Source organism: Fundulus heteroclitus, unplaced genomic scaffold (genome assembly GCF_011125445.2).
Source record: "Fundulus heteroclitus isolate FHET01 unplaced genomic scaffold, MU-UCD_Fhet_4.1 scaffold_212, whole genome shotgun sequence".
In the NCBI taxonomy this organism is placed as follows: Eukaryota; Metazoa; Chordata; class Actinopteri; order Cyprinodontiformes; family Fundulidae; genus Fundulus; species Fundulus heteroclitus.
The window spans coordinates 255,206-276,512 of record NW_023396624.1 but is presented as its reverse complement, the minus strand read 5'-3'; the positions used below and the strand labels follow the sequence as shown (position 1 = coordinate 276,512).

General features: G+C 39.5%; 1 long non-coding RNA gene across 2 annotated transcripts in view; it reads right to left on the bottom strand.

Annotated features, from left to right (window-relative positions):
* Positions 1-213: 213 nt before the first annotated feature.
* LOC118559062 overlaps positions 214-21,307 on the bottom strand; it is a 219,057-nt gene continuing 197,963 nt past the window's right edge. For both annotated transcript variants that reach the window (XR_004928622.1, XR_004928623.1), the window contains exon 5: positions 214-232. This is a non-coding gene — a long non-coding RNA (uncharacterized LOC118559062). The remainder of the gene's footprint in view (positions 233-21,307) is intronic.

Below are 21,307 nucleotides of genomic sequence, written 5' to 3'. Positions count from 1 at the left end.
CTTGGCCTGCATGTCTTCACGGGTGCAGAGAACGGACGCACCGCTGCAATGGAGCTGTTTGGGCTTTAACGCCTACCGCCGCTCCAACAGCAGTCTCCATGGCAACAAAAGACCAACTTGTTCTTGGCCGTACGGCTACGGAGCAGAAGTACATTATTTCACAGAGGTCTGACTGACTAACACGATCCCGTGACACCTACACACACACGTGCTCACACACCAAATGACTTACCTGCATCAAGGCGGGCAGAGAGGAGAGAAAACAGAAGGACGGTGTTAAAGCCTCTGGGGGGAGAGATTAAAAACACAACGTATATTATTGTTTCTCTCATGCAGCAAAGCACGTCGGCTGTGTTGCTTAATTCGTGGCAGGTAGAGCGGGGGGAACCGTTTCAGCGTTACGGATAGAAGGTGAGGTTTGTGCTGCCAGCGGTGAACGCCTCATTGGCCGGTTCAAACAGGCAAAGTGAGCTATGAGACACAGTTAGCGGCGCCACTCAGCTCCGTTTTATCTGACATTTTGATTTAAAGCATGAATTAACCACATTTCATGGTAGTTAACCCAGAATTAAACAGTGCTGACTGCCGTCACTTTCAAACAACAACAAGGAGTCGCTCCTGTTGGCGACTCTAAGACGTGCAAATTTCTTTCTTAGTTACAGAAGGTGAATTTGTTATTATGCACATCACCCATTTTAAGGGGATCACTGCTCATTGTTTACTGGGTGGGTCAAAGTTATTTGAAAAAATAACACACATGTTATTGCAGTGGCCCAATCGATGATGAAAAAAGAAAAAAAAAACTTAGAGTCAGCTTTTAGTTTAAAGAACATTTACTCCGTGGGGTAAAAATATGTTTTTCTTTTCACTAAATCTAATGAACAGCTATTGGTAGCACTGCTGTTAATACTGCCCACAGGATAACTTTGGCCTTTTTTAACATTTCATAATTCTGGCTTTGCAGGCGTCTAAGCAGGGCCGTAGGACAAAATTCTGGGGCCTCAGTATAAAACATCTTACTGGGCCACCATGTCCATGCTGTTACGAAAATATAATCTCATCTGACCAAAGTTTTTCCATTTAAGTCCACTTAGGTTTGAGCAAATTTCACATGTTTAAGTTTGTGTTGGTAGCACAGAAATGTGTTTTTTCCAGGTATTTTTTTCAAAATAACAATGTGTGGCAGTGGATAAAAGTGGCTAAAAGTTCATGTCACATTATGTCCCAGGGGAACAAAAGCTCAAGGAATAAAAATTAAATTATTAATAGTTGTTATCGTATGACTCTTTAGAGATTAGATTTTTCTAGATTTTTCATTGTGAGATGAAGCTGTTGCAAGAAAAGTTACATTTCTTTTAAGTCTTTTTACACATCGTTACCAGGAGTGCCAACAAATGTGTCCATGTCTGTATCCATCTACAAGTATCATTAAATTCTAATTCTGAGGTTCTGACCTGGTAACCCAAAGCAAAGCAGCCATGAAAACAAGCCAGCTGTTTCAGGAAGTAAATGTGAAACTTAATTAATCAGACAAAGTTTCCAAAGCTAAAATGCATAGATGTCCTAACTCGGTCTGGTTCTAATATTCATCCTTCTGGAAGGAGACTTGATTACGCCGCTGATGTTCATTCACTCATTTTCTTTGAGCGGAGGGCCGGCCGTCACACGGCAGAATATTCCTCTTAAAGGTCATTAAGATAAGCTTGAGTAATTATTTAGTGGTTTATCGGTGATAAGCACCTGGCGTGCATCTCAAGTGAATTGAGTCCAACCAATCCCTGATGAAGGTATGACAATAATAACAATTAATTAGCAGAAATGTTTGGCATGCTCAATGCTGAAGCAGTGGATGAGAGTTGTGTGCAAGCCCTGCATGTTAAAATGAACAAATAGCTGTGGGTCTAATTCAGTAAACATCCGCATGATAAACAAATAAAATAAATGCTATAGTGAGAAGTGGATGTTCCCTCGGTGCCACTGCTTACCATCTCTTTTATCTAGCCTATTCACTTTGCAACGCCCTGAGATATTTGCACATTTTTAGCATTTAAATTAGATCAATTTCACTGATCCCACAACATACCCCCAAGACTTGACTTTATGATCGCACTTACAAGTACATTTTCTCTCAAATTATTAAACGCGTTTACTTCAGACGCTTATTTGAGAAGCTTCCTGCTGATGCGGTTGACTTTGCTGGTCTTCTCCATCACAACAATGGCGGCAAAACACAGCGTGCTACTCGCATAGGCGATGCACAATTTATCACGCCGCGACGAGGAGAGGAGCAGCAGTGGAATAAAGGAAGCCTTTTTTTTTTTTTGGTCCGTCTTTAAGCAACTTTAAACGTGATTTAGTGAAGAACCGAAACATTAAGTCTGGGTTGAGTTGTCGAGGCAAAATGATGAAGCTTTCAGCGACTCTGGGATCACAGAATATACGTTGGCTGCAGTGATTTCCACAGAGAAATCTCCTTGCACACAAATCCTTCTGTGTTCTGAGAGAGAGCGCCACGGAGCGTTAATTACTCAGGCAACACTTAAGAACAAGGTAAAAGGCGTGTTAATGAAATACTAATAAGGTTCCAATTTGAGTCTTTTAGCTTCGCCATCCTCTGCAGTGATCTCAAGGACTCTGGTTTCTTCCGTGACCGGTCTCTGTTATTGCTAATTACTATCGCTCACATGACAGAAGGGAGTTTAGAAACCATTATTGCAGGGAAATGAAGCCTTTGTGTGTTGCCCTTTGATGAAGGACACCCAGGCTGGTTTACTCGGTGTGAGAAACGAGAGGCAGAGGAGACAGGCCGCTCCAACTTCCCAGAAGAGAAGCACTTCATTGTCTGCCAGACGCTGCAGCTTCTCCGCTGTCAATTAAAAGTTCAGGAACAACCTAGATTTGGGGCTTTCTAGAGCACCGGATCTTTTAAAAACAAATATCAGTTCCTCAGAGCATCACAATCATGACATTGTGAAACAGCAGGCTAACAGGACTTGGACTTTTTTCCTGTTTGCTCTGTTATATCAAGCTAAAACAAACAAGAAACCCTTTTCTATCCAGTGACCGTGAACGAGTGACTGAAGGAACAACAGAGATGTCTGCCTTCCCCTTTTTGCTCAGGAGTTGTAATTTCCAGGTTTATTGTTGACAAATCAAGATAAAGGTCCATAGAAGTTAAAATGTTGAATGTGAAGGTCTTAAACCTCAGTATGACCACCTTGCAAGTAAAACTTAGTGATTACTGGCAGAAATACATGTTTATTTGCAGGTCTAATGATTTACGTTAGTATTGATTCATCCTGGCCTTCATAACTACACCTCTGTGTTTCACTCTTCCTCCTTCCATTTCATACCTGGAATCAAACCACTTCATCTTCTTCAACAATGGCAGATGGGTTTTTATAAACTATGGAGCTACTTTGACCAGAAAATGCTCAAATATAATGCACAATTTAATTAATAGCACATTACCGTCTGAAAACATTGTGTTCCACTTTATCTGATTTAGTTTTGAGCCCATTTGTTCCAATAAAATCTGACCAGTTTGGATCAACCTAAAATAACTGCCTTCAGACATTAGGCATTGGAGTCAAAAAAAAAAACAGATTCTCTTAAAGTAAGTGATAGAAAAAGATAGTTTAAATCATCTGTTGGCAGGAAGAGTGTGAAACATCTCCTGAAGGGTGCAACTCGACACACCATGAATCCTCCTGCAGTGTTCAGCACCGTTTGGACCTGAAACATTCATTTCCCTCTGGGATTATTAAAGTATTTCTGATTCTGATTCTGATTGGACCTGAAACTTGAACAAAAATCGACCAAAAATGCTGAAGTAGAAATGGAAAAAGGGACAAAATGACAATTGTATCCTATAAAATGTTTCTCACACTTGGTTAAAGAACCTTTTAGTCAGAATTTATATTTAAATGGTCGTTTGAACACGAGGACGAGCTGCTGCCTTCCTTGGCCAGGTCACGTTAAAGAGGTCTGGATCTCAGTGGGTCTTTTATCTGGTTGAATTATGGTTTAATAAATAAAAACCTTCCATTATTAAACATGTTGCCACAGTCTTTGAAAGGACACAGTGCAAATCATTTAATTAGCAGCTTTCATTGTTAATAGTGGCTGCCTGTGAGGTAATTCAGGGTCGCTGTCATTCCCAGAAGTTCTGACTTCAGGTGTAAACGACACGCAGCCTGAGCAGCAACCAGTGCTCGGCTCATTTTCATCGTTTATCAGCACGCACTGGGACAGAAAACGGACCGCCCTTCTATTTTAAACAGCAAAAAACAGAAATGCATGTTTGTGGCTGTTGGTGTTTATTCACAATTATTTGATCAGAAATGAATGGACTCTAAAATGTCTTCCTAGTACCACAGCTGTCGGCTCGTTTACGACCCGCGGTACCGCTAGCAGTGTGAGCGGCGATGTTTTTATGGTAATCTTTGAAGATCTGGAGCAGGAGATCCAATTAACGCCATGCCCATTTCTTTAGCACCTGCAGAAACCACATAAGTTTAGTTTGTGCTTTGGGCTCTCAGGAGTTTTCTGCTAACTGCACATCTGAGCAGAGGATCTCCAAGAAAGGTAATGAAATTTCCACTTCGAGCTTCCTGAAGGACCAAAGTGCCATTTCACGAGCCTGTGCACCACAATGAACCACAAACTGATAACATAAGTCAAAGGGAAAGTTTAACTCTTGGGGTGTAGCAAGTGGAGGAAAAGCAGACAGGGATGGAAGCTATTCTCAAAGACATTTGAAGATACAGCAATTTCTCGGAGGCAATCATTTGATGCTCTCATCCTGTGATGGCTGAGTGTCACTACTTTCGCGCTCCCATCACTCAAGTGCATCCAGCACTCCAAGAAATTGATTGTTGGAGCATAGAAGTAGAATACTACACACGCAGAAAAGTATACATCTATCTGAAAATAAAAGTGTTTCTTTCAGCTCAGCGACTCAGCCGGAGGCCAGACGTCTCGTTGATGCCCGCAAGTCTCTAAATACACCTTCATATATATTTTAACATAAATTTACTTATTAAGTCCTTGCATTAAAGGTGAGAAAACATAGAAATGTGCATTGCCATTGTTCAACAAAACCCTTGCATCTGAGTTTGGAGAGAATTTCACGTCAATATTAAGATTTTGCTTTTAGGTGTATATCCTTAACACCAGGCAGACCCTTAACAGGTGTGATAATACCTGCTCAAACTTCACTTCAGCTGTGCTCCGTAAACCCCGCGCCGGGTTTTAGTTTGCTATGTAAGCTACAGAAATAGTTCAGCAGATAATTTGCCTCCTTAGAGCAGGTGCCCTATAATCATAGTAGGCGCCGCTGCAATGATTACAACTGACTGCACCAGCGAAGGTTTTATTTCTGCTGATCTCAAACATTAAAGCAACGTTTCGCATTCAAATGGCTGAAGGTCAAATGAGGTTTAGTGCAAAATGAACAGCTCCCAGTTATCACTGTGGCCCTGTCACCAAATGCCTTTAAATAGATTAAATCCTCCAAAGTTTCACAGGAAAATGGTTTGAATGCTGAGAGGCGAGCAGCAAATCCACAACTAGAACACGCTGCAGCAGTTTTAGGAAATTCATGCTAAATGAGGATGGCGAGCACAATACTTGGAGTTAAAGAATGGTACCTTAAAGTGTAGTAATATTCTGACACATAATGCAGTAAGACTTAATAAATAGCGAAACAAACGTTTATTTCTTCAGTGTAACTGATTTTTTTTCCTCTCCCCATCAAATAAAATGCTAATCGGTGGCAAAATGTTTCATTTTCCACACACTAAAATAATCTAATAAAGTCTTTTGATCCCAGTTTAATACTTTCGCCTCGTTCTGTAGTTGAAGAGTCTCGCTGTGACCTTAGATGGAGCACTTGATAACGCACAAGAAAACCCTCCAAAGCTAATCTTCTCGCTCTATCTTTCAGGTTTTTTTTTATGTTTCACTCTCTTCCATTAGCTCCTAAAGTCACTAAAATTGTTTTTTCAATACTTTTCCCAGCTTGGTCAGTAATGATTATGATCATAATGTAATTCTGGCAACCATCATATAGTTCATATTGCAGCTTATACTAGAAAATGTGATTAGCAGTTTTTTTTAATGCAAAATATTTGAGTTGATTTAAATCTTTCCTTCCTTTACATGAGGGACGGAGCATGTTAATGAAACATACACAGTATATGCATAATGTCAGATTACAGATTAATGCTAGGGTCCAGTTTAAAGCACACACACACACACACACACACACACACACACACACACACACACACACACACACACATATATATATATATATATATATATATATATATAAATTCTAAGTAAAGTATTGTATGTGTTTCCCTGTAGAGAAGCCCTTTAGTTCTGTCACACACCATCTTTGTCGGCTTTAACTTGAATTATTGCAGAAGCGTTTGACATTTAAGACAAGCCTCTGTTTTTCTAGAGGAACGAAGATGAGCATGGATGACAAACTGGCGCCTATTAAACGGTTCCACCGACCAAAGAGTCTTTTGTTAGTTTGCTCCTAAACGCAGTTTGCCTCAGCACAATATTTCTATCGCACACTTGGCTTTGAGCTTCTAAAGTCCTTATAAAATATTATTTCGGTGAGATCAGGGAAAAAAACAACATTTTGGATGTATTTAGGATGAAATGCATGTTATTGTCTTAACTGATTAAAAAACAATTAATGCAAAGATGGAAAAAACAAAAGATCTATTCAAATCCGTCACATTTTTCTTGCTGTAATCTACGTTTTGTGTGCAGTCGTGTCATGTTATCTTATTTTAGCCTAAAGAGATTTGCTCCTTTATCCTAAATGCAGGATCTATGCATTTTTCTTCTTTCCTAGAGCGTCGGGAAGGAAGAGATGGGCATCCGCCTCGTTGGCATTCTGCACAGGATGAACGATTCAGGGCCTGTCAGGGAAGAGCTCACTCCTCTGAGGTGCCTTTGAGAGCTCGGGAGAAAGAGATGCATGTGAGGAGTTCTGAAGTAGGGTGAACTTCACACTCGCCTAATCTTGAGTTTGGATCTGTCTGTCGTTTGGCGGAAGTGCCAGCTAGCAGACCTGGCGCTAATTCAATCGCTGATTGTTGATTGGCAGGGGAGCAAGCCCTTGGGAAGCAGAAAAGTCTCTTTTGTCCTTAAAGAGAGATGGAGGGTAGAAAGGCTGACTGTCTTCAAACTGAAGCCGACCAGTGGCTGCTGTCGGTTGGAGGAGAAACTTCAAAGAGCAAACATTATCAAAAGGAATCAACTGGTCGGCACTCCGAAATATAGACATAGCCAGCATGCAGATCTGCCTTTGTGTTTATCCTCCAACTATTAGCATACAGTAGGACAAACATCCACACTGTTTTATAAGCTGCATTCAGGAAACAGGGACAAACTGCTACTGCTGGTGGCTTGTTGATGGGCAGAAGTTTGTTTTAGAGGCAGATATAAACTCATGTTTCCGACTTCCATAAATGCAACAGACAAAAAGTAGAACTGATAACTGCTTATCCATCCAACCTTTTAACTAATCAGTTTAACGGCTTATAAAGAAAAAGATTTCTGCAACCATATGTCAACAAATCTATGCTTTAAGATCATAATTATTTAGAAAAAAGTCTGTTACTATGTTGAGAAAGACAATTAGTGCCCATTTAAAAGTCAACTTTTCATTCATTAAGAAAACTGCATTGATAGGAGGTTTGGACGCTTCTCCAATGAAAGTAATGAATATGTATGCATAATTTTCTAAAAAAAACAAACATAGAATCTACTTTTTAATCTTTAAAATGCTGAATTAAAAATTAGATTCAAAAACACAACAAATAAAAATAAATAAATAAATAACCAGATTAGACAGCATGTGCAGAATTAGCTCCAGCAAGTCGGAAAATCTGGACACCTGTATGTACCATGAATTCAGGTAGTTTATTTTATTCAAAAAGACGAAGAAGAAAACGAGAAATTAAGTCAACAAACGCAATTATTCAGGAGAATACTTCAGGACAAGGTACACACACACACACACAGGAAAAAGAAAATGTTTAACAAATATTTTAAGTATGAATATGGTTAAAAGAAGAACAGAAAAACTTGCCAATCACATTAATCAAGCCTGATATTTTTTTCTCTAACATGCTATATGTGCATATAAATGAAATTAGTAATTACAAACTGTGGTTGTGTCACATGATTTTTAGCAGGCTGTTTTTCTGAGAGGTTTGAGGATGATCCAGAACGTGATTCTCCAGTTAATTCAAACAAATCCTGGCAAACCATCAGGCGGTGCAGACGGCGAAGGTCGAGCACAGCGCCTCTGAAATAAAAACCGTGATTTTGTGTGGTAACTACAGGGGGATCAACACGTTCAGCCTTACAAAGCAGCGTTTTATGCTACAGGCCTTAAGGTCCCTGCAGGACCGCCGTCAAGGCTCATCATCGATTTGAGCTTCTGGGGGCAAAAGAAACAGATGAGAGAAAAGAGTCGGCCCATCAGTGAGCAGCATGTTTCTACTCAGTTTGTGGATAAAAAAACACTTCTGACTCATAATAAACTCTGGGTTGGTACTGAAACAAGCAATAAAACTACCATAAATAACATTAGACGTGAGTGGAGGGACCTGAAGATTCATTTTGATCAAACTCGCCCCTTTTTACACTTGTTGTTCCGCCTGATTTTTCTAGAGTTAGACTCAACGAAATGCAAATGGCTTCACTCAACCTTTTCTGACAAAATTATTCATTATATGGTAAATAATTAGGTTTATTGGGCTTTGTGTGCAACAGTTCTAAGCTATGAAGGCAACCAAACCTGGTGTACTTACTTTGACTTTCTAAGTTAACAGTTTAAGCAAACAAAACTATGCAATCACTTCAAGTTAAATCTACAAAAGTCTACATTAAAAGTATTTTTACATCCGTGATCTGATGGAGAATAGCACACCTTTGAGTATTTGTAGGCCTCTCCACTGAAAGGGTAAAATCCACGTCGCTCTCCTGACAAACATTCAGAAGCAAAGGAAGGGCGACTGAATGGCCAGCGCCAACATGTTCAGCCCTCTGTGATGAATCTGCTTCACCGAGTCAGAATAACATACATGGCTTTGGGAGAAACCATGACAATCTATTTGAGCAGGCGCTTTTAAAAACTCCCATGTGCTACACACAGATAATAAAAAGTTGTCTAAAAATACACGCTCTAATTTCAAGCTTTCAGTTTGTATCTGCGGAGGAAGAGCCCGTTAGCTCTGTTCTGAACCAAAAGGCTCACATAAAGGCTCCCATGAAATGGTAGATTCTCAAATATGCACCCAACTACTGGATTTTATGCAGAGTGCATTGCCAGTGTTGCATTATGCATTTCGCTCGCCTAGTTTAAGAAATGCAAATCACCTCAAGTTGATGGAATCCAATCAAGTTGATGGAATCCTTCCACAGACATGGCCATGAAATATTTGTGAATCCTCAAATGTTATTTATGCGGCGAACGCGAACGTTGGAATGAGGTAGGCAGGAGAGATATGGCGCTGCGGAGGGGAGCATGAAAGAGGGGAAAGCGTTTAAAGTTTTGTCATGTGAAAAAGGACACCAGCTGTTACTGATTTTCTTTCTTGCTGTTATTAAACAAGGGATGAAAGATGGTGAAGCACCATAAGTAGCTTTTTAAATGAACACAAAGAGGCCATTTTGCAGAATAATGGGCTCTTCATGCTGGGCGCCATTCTGAGGTCTTTTGGAAGCGTGTTAAGAAACAAAATTTTACAAAACTGAATGGAAAATATTTTTTAAAATGTTCCTTTGTCAGTAATGGCTGCCTTTAAAACTTTTCTGATTTAATGTGGGAATACTATTACCACAATTTTTAAGATAGAAAGTGTCTGCTTCAACTGAAATATGGTAAATAAAGGAGCAGGTCAATAATTATAAAAATAAATAAATAATAATAATAATAATAATAATAATAATAATAATAATAATAATAATAATAATAATAATAATAGTAATCATAATAATAATAGTACATTAAACTTTTGTAGCGCTGTTTGGTCAACAATTTTTAAAAACAGAAATATACGTAAAATGATACTAAGGAAAAGCAAGTTTAAATAAGGGGGTTTTGAGACGTGATTTGAAGTTCTGTAATAACTCTTCGGTTCTGTAATTAACTTCTGTATCATCAAAAGGTTATTCCATTCAAAAAAGTGAAACTCAAATATAGATATTTAACACAGTGAGAGATGTACAACTAATTAAAACCCCAAATAAGATTCTCTGAAACTTAGAATAATAAATAAATCCATTATATTTCTATTTCAGGCCACATTATGGGTTACAATCAATCTTAGGGGAGATTGTTGACTGGGCAGCTGTTCAGCACATATTCAGTGACCAAAAAAGATAGAGAAGATGTAGAGAATAGGGCTGCATCCAACCACTTTAATGGAAAGTTGAGTGGAAGGAAAACATGTGAGGCAAAAAGGAGGCACAGGTGGCAGGGATGACTGCAGATTTTAGAGTAAACCCTATGACAGAGGACTGTCTGTCTCTGTTTTTGGAGGACTGACACGGTGTGGACTGCAGCCGAGCTCAGAGCTTCCACAGATACACCCATACGGAGGAATCCAGGACCTGGGATACAGCTGCCACGTTCCTGGTGCTGAGCCTCCGCTGAACCAGAGACAACCTCTGCAGCTTCTTATTGGGCTAACGAGAAAAAATGCTCAGCCATCCCAATCCTGTTGCATTTCATTAGGAGATCAAATCAGGTCTCGGAGTCTGGAGGAAGGGTGGAGAAGCACAAAATTCACACTGGTGGAGGTCCCGCATGAAGTTTCTACATTCAGTGATGAATTCATCATTTGGTGTTGGTCCACTGGGTTTTATCTAGTCCAAAGTCAGGGCAGCCTTCCACAAGGAGGCTTTATGGCACCTCATGCTTCATTTTCCTGAAAAGCTTTATGGAGATGCTGATTTTATTATTCAGTAGGACTGCCAACACTGCCAAAAGTAGTTGTTGTTGTTGTTGTTACTATAACTACTACTACTTCTACTACTACCACTAATAATGCTAATAATAATGCTAATAATGCTAATAATAATGCTAATAATAATAATAATAATAAAGTACTGATACCTGCTTTTTCAGCATGGTATTTTGGCCTGAACCAAACCCCACAGAGAGTCTGTGGGCTGGAGTCCAGAGGAGGATGAAAACCCTCCAGAGTCAGCCATGCAGATGAGCTGAGGTTCATAATTAAAGCACATTTGTTTGTTTTTTCTGCCCGTATTCCCTGGCCTGTAACTCCTGTGAATCCTCAGGAGCTTACCTGTTTTTTTCATTATTAAAAGCTCGGCTTTCATTAAACTCGCCGTCTGCTCTTAGGTCGTTTTCTACCATGTCACGGCAATGAGTTTCACTAGATGAAATACATTTTTAGATTATATGTCCTGTATTTCAGGCCGCATGGCATTAACCTGAACAAGAGTTAAGAACAACCTGAGCTTATTTCATTCTTCAGTGGATGCTTGACTGATTCTAGCCGATTATAAACTGGGGTCTCACCCTCTGCGTTCCACAGTTCCATCGATGTTTTTATATTAGAAACCGTCAGGAATCTCTATTGATCTGAGGTCGTAATCCATTATAGGCTATTTGCTATTGTGTGCTTTCTGCATGGAGAGCAGAGGTCCACTCGCTTTTCCGATCAATGTCTTTTATAACCGGTGGTGAAAATCAAATCAGATTTGTGTCAATATTTGTAGAACATATTTCACAGTACATTGTTTGCAGATCAATAGCTTTAAATCTTTATCCTGACCAAATCACTCACAGTGCTGACTGGGTTTGTTACCAGAAGCGGAGCATCCAGAGCAGAAATAGATCACAAAGTGGATCTGCTGCAGGAATCTGAAGATGTCTTACATTTTGAATTCCCACTTAATGGACAGAGCTTAAATGATAAAGCAGACGTTACTTTATTACTACTCTGAACTTCTGTCCTCCTTGACTTTTAACCTCTACGAAAAAAAATTTTCACCCAGCTGAATCGATAACAATTACATCAGCGCTCCTGTCACTTCCTTCTTCTTCATCTCCCACCACTCAGACTGCACCCTGGGTGGCAATTTTCTGTGTGACATTGCTGTGATGGGACAACAAAGGAGGCTCAGGACAAATGGCTTTTGGGGAATGAATTGATGGCAGTGTGATCAGACAGGCCCACTGATAACCATGTTCCATTTCACTGAAGCTTCATCTTCAATTTACAATAAGTCTGAGTGTTTTTATAGTTTATCTGGTGGAGATATACCAAGAGGCTCTCATTATGGTCATAATAATGTTGGATCAATCATGTTTGGTCTGTTCCTTTTCTTATGGCAAATAATTAAAATGTATTTCTAAAACAGGAAGTTCAAGTTTCACAAGGTTCACAACTCTGAAATAATAAAGATCTTTATAATCAAAATTTATTTCCCTCTGGGCATCATTAAAGCATTTCTCATTTGGATTCTGATAGAATTTAAAAGCTGATTATTTTTTATATATTTATATATATTTCGGACAGTGACCCTTTTATTTATATATATATATATATATATATATATATATATATATATATATATATATATATATATATATATATATATATATATCCATTACATCTAATTTATTATATACAAATTAAGGGTTTATTTATTTTATTTAAAGAATATTTTGAACAGAAATGTCAAGCTTGTGAAATGTATGTAATTTTTCCTGTGCTCCATCTTGGTCTGGGCTCCTTTTGCATGACTTCCTGCATCAATCAATGATCATCCAGTGGTCCTGCTGTGGTCTCCAGGAGGTCTTCAATAGCAGCCTCCATCTGCACTGTTGGTCCTGGTGTCTCTCATCTTCTTCTGGACAACTCTCCATGGATTATCTATGGATGTTTAAATACTAGCATCATTGCAGCATCTGCACCAACGCTCAGGGCTGTCACAAATTAAAAGCTGCTGGAACACGAGCATCAACGTCCACCAGGAACATCAACATGGACTGAGAGGATCCTGATCCAGACAGAAGCTCCGGATCCGGAAAAATCTTCCCTCTGGAATTAAAATTCAGCTGACTACTAGGAAAAGCCAAAATGTCTTTCAGAGCAACATTTTATGGTGAGATGAGACAAACTTTGCAATATTTTTGGCCAAAATTATGAGAAGAGGTCTTTAGTGGAGGCTTTCATATCTAACACTGAACCAGCTGTGAAGCATGGCGATGGTCGGACCGGCTGTCAAAACACTGACAAACACAATCAGTCAATGTTAAAAGTAATCAACCAACAATTTACCAAGTTAATGACAAGTTTCACCTGCAATCACTTACTACTAATGACCTGCTTAGACAAAAGGGAAGAGACCAATGGTAATATAACTAAAAACTATCTTAAAGAACGTGACGGCAGGATTTAGGCCATGTTATCCAACGGCTTTCCTGGTTTTTAGGAGTATGTAAGCATATAAACATATAAATATAAGTATAAAGCATATAATGGCGTGACGGCTGCTGTTGGTCACTTGGCTTAGTGATTCAGTGCAATGCCATGTTGTCAGTAATCAGGTTTTCATTTTTAAGAAATATGCATGACATAAAAACCAGTGGAAATACACTGGAGCTTGTGGCTGTGATGGGAATAAATGTGACCAAGTTAAGAGGTTGTGATTACTTTAGCAGGAGACTTAAAATCTAGTTACACGAGCTTAAACTACAGCGAGAATAACTGTCCAACTCTCTGCTGTTCCCACATGTGGTGCTTAGCGGCCCTGAGGGTTGACTCACATTTAACATCTTCTCTGGGTTTTCACATTTACAGTGAACGGTTGTGTTTGTAACTGAACGAGGCCTATTTGCTGTGGATAACGGTTCTGTTCAGCCCACAGCTCTAAAACACTCAGCGTCCCACAGCACACATGATCATGTCACTTAATTCCAAATCCTGAATTAATACCATTCATAATTCCTTCAGTCATGACTTTTGGTCTAAACTGTCAGAAAAACGTGTCTTTGTCTTCTTTCTGCTTGTTTCTATATTTTATGTTGTTCACTTTAATTTAGTTTTATGGCGGTTTTCACTTTCATTAAAACACAGTGACCATCAGTTATCAGCTGTCCAAACTGACCAGTCAGTCTAAAATCTAATCCAGATGTTTAAACTCAACAACATGCAGGTAGAACTGTTAGATGAAAGTTACTAAGATGGTGTGAAAGTGAACATTTTATTGGATTCTTTATTAACGGCAGTCAGGAAACTTATCTGGTCCCCAGCAGTCTTTAGGCGAGACGCGGGACACAACCTGGACTGGTCATCAGTCCGTACCTGGACCACATAGGCCTTGGACACACGTCTGTGGTCTTTATAAAAACAAATATCTCCCCCACATCATTTAAAAGATAATAAGTTCTCATCCACAGTGTGGAGGCGTTGTGGGAGGGAGAGTTGGTGTAAAACTCTGAGAGCTCCTTCTCTTTTCCACCTCAGCCAGCTGAAGTAGCTGGGTTTGTATGGAAAAACAAGTAAAAAGCATCTGAACCAAGCGTAAAGTTTATAATGTTCCATGCATGCTTTTACTTTGAAGTCTCGACACCGGGGTGAAGACAGGAAATGCTGTGTGGTTGTCAGTCAGGAAGTAAACGATCAGAGATGCCGTTGATTTGTCCGGTTTACCGTTGATTAGAGACGCGTTGTAAACAATCACAACACCAGGGTGACCATCAGCGCAGCATCGTGTACATGCATGTAAGGCCCTAAAACGTTTTGTCATGTACACATGCACACACAAAAACTGAGTTTTCAGCAATAGTTGTTTTTTCCTGATGTCAAACTGAGTTTTATGGTGGATGAAAGTCTAAAACACATAAAAATGTCTTTGTTTCCCCAGACATTCAGCCACATGTGCATCAGGCCATAGAGTCGCACAGGACAAACAAACACGACTCTCACAGGGCGGTTTGGAGAGACCAAATCAGAGTTAACTGTGGGAGGAAGCTGGAGTACCCAGAGAGAACCCCCACATGCACAAAGAAAACATGCAAACTCCATGAAGAAAGGCCCTAGGTGGGGATTTGAACCCAGGACCTACTTTCTGAAAGGTAACAGCGCTACCCACTGCTCCACTGTGCAGCCACACCTACAAAATGATGTGTGATGTTCAACGTTTAATCCTGAGTTCTGGGTCAGAAAGCATTTCTTCCTTCATCACCGCTCCATTGTAACTAAAGAGTGACATTTCAGCACCTTCAGTCATCTCTCTGACATCCTAAACGTCTGTTTTATTCTACAGGCACGTCTTAAAGCATGCAGACAAGCTATAAATATCACATCCACCTATATCCTTTACTGTCACAACAGAAACTCTGTTTCATATGTGTGACATGTGTCCATGTAATGACAATAAAACATTCGACTGATAAGTTTCTGCAGAAAAGATAAAGCTAAAGTCTCTCACCAGATCTCTGTGGGATTATTTTTGAAGTAAAACTATAAAGAATTATTTTCAAAGTGCATTAAAATAGAAGGAAGTTTAAAAATATAAATATTGAGCAGTGGGACACAGCATCAGTGTCGACTTCATACGCCGTCCTGGTGCTGAAATATTAACCATTCTGTGACACGTGTGCATTCTCTGAAAAGCTTCACCTTTTCAGTTATGACCTCTAAGACTTTGGTTCTGAGTTTTGCATCATTCTATGTAATGTTTGTAGTTTAAATAGATTTGTTTGTGTTTTTTAGTCTCTCCCTGGTCTCTATACTTCCTTGTGTTGTTGCTTTAGCATTCAATTACAGTCACAATCTTTGTTTCTGTTTTTTTTTTCTAAATAAGTGTCATTTTTTTTTCAGACAAAAAATATAAAAAAAAATCTGACCCGTCTCCTGCCTGTGATTGGCTCATCTAGCTTTGAAATATAAGATTAAAAACACATTTGTTCAGGATTGCCTTTACCTGTTCTAGTTTTACTGAAACATTATTAGTTCAACTTTGTAGTCCAACTGTTTATAATGTTTGCTTTTAGTTTCTATTTTCCTGTTTTATTTTGTTTCTACATTTTATTCCAACTTGCTTTTATTCTGTTCCTATTTTCCTATATTTTAATCATATAAAGCACTTTGCGTTGTCTTTGTACTGAAATGTGCTTTACAAATAAATTTGCCTTACCTTGCTTTATGCATTTTGTTCATAATTACTATACTAGTATAATAATACATTGTGATAGAAATAAAGTTAAAAAGGCAACATGTAACATGTTTGTGATCGTAGCGTCACAAAGACAATATTTTTTAATCAGATTTTTAAAATTTAAAAATCTGCATTGTCGAACATACAATACACTTAGCTTGTCTAAAAGAGAAAGATTGATAGATTTAATCTAATTTTTAACCACGAAGCCATAATAAGAACGTAATTTAGCCACAATTTCCCATCTCAATGGAGAGGAATCCATGGATTAAAGACATTTGAATAAAATCACACTGCAAAAACGGAACTAAAAATAAGTCAAATCTTCTTGAAATGATGCCGTTTGTCCTTGATTTGAGCAGGTAAATAAGATGATCTGCCAATGGAATGAGATTTTTACACTTAAAATAGGAACAACTCGTCTTCATCATCTTATTTAGAGTGCATTATATCAAATTATCTTATTTTAGGGATGAAAATACTCATTCCATTGGCAGATCATTATATTTATGTGCTGAAATCAAGGACAAATGCCCTGATTTTAAGTAAATTTGACTTATTTTTAGTTCAGTCTTTGCAGTGCACATCCTTGTTTCTGTGGTGTAAAACATTCCTAAATAAACAAAGCAGCAATATAAATATGTATTTTGTTCTGTAAAAAAACACACAATTTGCCCTCAGCCAAAACAATGCAGACAGATGCTTAGTTTCATATTAAGGAGGCAAAGTGTTTGCCTTACTGATGAAACCTGTCAAACACCATCAACAGCGATGAAATAAGCAGCTGTTTCAAAGGAAAAATAAAAATAATCTGTGAGAAGTGCAATTTCTGTGAGAGGAATTATGTTTCAGATCAAAGTGAGGATGTGGTTACATATTCAGTTCAGCGTCATCTTCTTCTTCCTTACTGATGCTTTAGGGAATAGAAATCTCGGGACATTTCCATGCGTTTAATGACGCCTCGCGTCTCTGTCTCTACCTTATGCTCTTCACGCTTCAGCAGGAGTTCAAGCTCTGGGGAAACGGATGAGGAAGTTTTTGTTGTTGCGATCCGATCATTGCACTGCTTTCATGTGGAATCAGGGTTTAAATCTCCGTTGGATTGTCGTATTTTCCTGAAGAACCAATGCAGATGTTTCACTTAGAAACCTGCTACGTGATGCGTGACGCTGTTCCTCCGGTGACCAGATCTGTCGGCAAATTTGTTAAATATAAGTGATGGTGGCACAGCGTGTGATTTGTGGATTTGGTCAGATTTTCTGATCGGATCACGGCGCTTTAGGGCATCGAAATTATCACACAGCATTCAGGCGACTTAATTGAGAGGAAAATGTCAAAAAGACTTTCAATGCTGTAGGTGTATTTTTTTTTTTTAATAAACTTGCCTGGAGGAAGGCTGACAAGATGAAAACAGACCAGACTCAGACCAACAAGGACCTCTGTTGGAGGACTGCGCTGTGACTCATCTCTGCAGCTTTAAAAAGCCTTCTGCTAAAAGGCCTCGTCTTTGTCGAGCCGAAGGTGGCATTCGCTTTTTATCAGTCCTCTTCTCCTCTCTGGGCCTCTCACAAACGCTCATTCACATGTTTGAACCGCAGATACGCACAGAGAACACAGCTACGCGTGAGAAATACAACACAGCCGCCTGTGACTGGGTGTGTTCCTGTCCACATGACGCTCTGCCTGCAGGAGGAACGCTTTAGTTTGTCTTAACATCGTCTAAATGTTTATATTTCCTATAAAATGTGTGTAGGTCGAGTTTTTCGGCCAACTTGTGAGTGGATGTTATCGAGCTTGATGGTCTGGGTTGACTAAATTCATCCTGTTTCAGCAGAACCAGGCGGCTACTTGATGTTAGCTGGCTCTGTCCAGTGTGTAATGTAACATGTAGGCATCAACAGTATGGACCCTCTGTGTAAATAAGTCACACTATTATTCATGGATTCAAATGATCATTTTCTCCTTCTGAGTGAACTATGCCTTCAGAGTAAAATTCCAACAAATAGATACAAAGTTTGGATCTATTTTAGTAAAAAAAAAAAAAAAATGCATCAGACAGTGAAACCAGATACAAGAGTGTTAGTAAACTGGTACAAAATAGATGTCAGAACTAGTGTTGCGCCGATGTCATTTTTTTGCCCCGATACGATACCCGAATACCTGGCTGTGCAGTATTTACAGATACCATCTGTTTGAAATTGATGTGTGTGTATATATGAAGAACTGCATACTACTTAGGGTAGTAGAACTTTTTATTGCCTTCCTGGAAATGGTGACAATAGTTGAATAAACTTTTGGCTCTCAAAGGCCAAAATAGTTCAACATTCATGAAATTATAACATGTATAATAGTAGTGCAACAGTAAGACAGTAAAATTACATTAATAATTGAATAATCTCTTTTAAACCCTGAGTTTTGGCTCTCAAATGCCAAAATAGTGCAACTTTCATGAACTTATATAACATGTATAATACTAGTCGGGAGAGAGAAGGCTGCGTTCAAGTGACATACAAACATCAAAATGGTATCAGTGCCTATTTGTTGGTATTTGCCGATACCAATACCACCATTTTAGTGCTGGATCAGGGGCTCCGATACCGATACCGATACTGGTATTGGTATCGGTGCAACACTAGTCAGAACAATATTTACTCAATATGGTGAATTGCTCAGAAGCAACTGCTCCAGTCTGGTGAGGTTTAATGTGGGACATGCTAGAGGAGTGTTGTAACTCCTAAAGAAGAGAAACTTTACCAATAAAGACCAAAATAAAGCTAGTAAGAATCAGCCGGCCAGAGGCCAAAGACACTTTGGATCATTCTGGGTTAAAAATGAGACTAAAGTTCTCCTTCATCGTAGTCATTTCATGCTGGTTGTTGGCTTCTTGCTGTGGGATAACAGAAATTATCACCAGAGACGTTTCAGGGTTTAACGTCTCCATTTTGGCTCACTGATGATGTAAATGATCACTGGTTGCATCACAGGCAGTCCGTGTGGATTCCTGATAATCCTGCAGACGAGACACCAAATCCCGGCCAATCGAGACGAAGGAAACAACAAGCGGTCGCCATGACACCAGGACCAGGTCACGCTGGACCTGTTTCCATCTCCTCTCCCGTGAACACGCTTAGGGACCCAGAAAAAAAAGTCTTCATTTCCAGGTGAGGAGATTTGCCTCCCAGCCTTTCTCCCAGGCCTCATTATCGTGTTCTCATTGTCATCAGGAGCAAAAAGCCACATTTCTCAGAGCTGTTTACGCTCTGGCTGGAGGTTGAGCTTCAGAAACGGCTCTGTGCTGCGGAACTGCTGAGCACACAGTATTTCCTCATAAATCACTGTTAAAGGAGACAGTGTTGTGGGTTCGACTTTAATAAACTGCACCATAGAAGAAACAAACATGAGCTAAGATAAATGTCTGTTTGTTTAAAATAGGCTGGGCGTGTTAATTAAAGCTGTTTTATAGAGGCATCGGAACATAAATACGGCCCTCATACCCTTTATTCTTATTTTGAAACACTACAACCACCGATCTTAAGGTTTTATTTTAGTTCTGGGTTCATTTCTAAAAATAAAAACCAGAGAGGTGTCGCCAGGATTTGGATTGTGTTTCCCAGACAGACAGTGCTTTGTAGGACGTTTCTTTCACTGCAGCTCCAGCTGTAACTGTTCTGGGGTTTGTCTCCAGGTCTGCACCTTTACAGGCACACAGCAAATACTGAAAATCATCACAAAACAGCTTCGGCTCGGTCAAAGTGGAAGGAAAGGGAATGTTGTGAAGTCATCTCACAGATTCTTCATTAGATTTAGGCCTGGGACTTTGACTGGGCCATTTTAACGCATGAATATGCTTTGATCTGAGACACTCATTTATAAGTATAAATGTTTAAGGTCATTTTCCTTTAAAGTCTTGTCCTGTTTTTCACTCTGAAATCCATTTTTTCCAGATTTGTGGAGAGCACAGCTAATAGTTATCCTGTCGACGTTCTTCCACCTCCACTGTGGATTTCTGCATTTCTTTATCCCAAATGTCTCCACATGATTAGCAACTTGTTGCAGTAGATTTTACTTAATGGAAGCACTGAATATGTACAATAGTGGATTTACCCCTGAGTGCTGACATTTAAACATAAATACATAAATATACTGGCAATCAGGAGGCTAGTCAGTTAGCTGAATATGAAGTCTAGTCTGACAAGATGAAGGTCTATGAGGAAACTGCCCCCCCCCACATCCTTGTAATGCTTTTTAAAATGCAGCCTGTCTGCTTTAATATAGATTACTGTAGACTTGAGTCATTTAATTCACTTGAAATGTCACGTGTCAGATAGCGTGGCACCCAGATGAAGATAGGCTTGGGTACAGCTAATTATTCTTAAATCAATACAAGAGGACATGAAACATGTTTCCCTCAGTCTGGTTTCCTCTCCTCTCCATCAGCCCTGCTGTGATAGGATTTCTCTTTACAACGGATGGAAATGTCGAACTTGGAACGTCACGCCGCGCTTTACAGCCCGTTTCCCCACATATCAACGCGCGCCGTGGCACGAGCTGTCATAGGGGTAATGAATTGCAGCGATGAAAAGCAGGAGAAATAAGATAAATAAAATAAAATATTGCTTTGTCACCGGATTCGCTCAAACTGCTTTAACTGGCACACACGTCTTCCTGCTGTCAGCACAATATCTGTTTGAGCCGAGCAAGCGGGCCGCGTTATCAAGATATTAATCATGGGGCTGGATGCTAACGCAGGCTGGAAGCCCTCAATCTCCATTCAGGAACGCTTGCCTGTTAGAATCCTCCGGACACGTCAACGCATATCTTAAGATCCTCTTTGTATTAGTTTTATTATCACTTTTCATCCCATGTAATTGCCTGTCAGCCCCTCCTGTGTCCAATTACGTGAAATCCAGCAAAGCACATTGCCGCGCCATCAACATTATCTTTCTTTAGGACACTCAAGTCGCAGAATAAACCACGCCTCGCCGGCTACGATGCTTCATGGAGCGTCTAAGTGAAATGAAGAAGGACGTCATTCTCCCTGCCGACTGATTTAACTGGAGATATTCCTGGT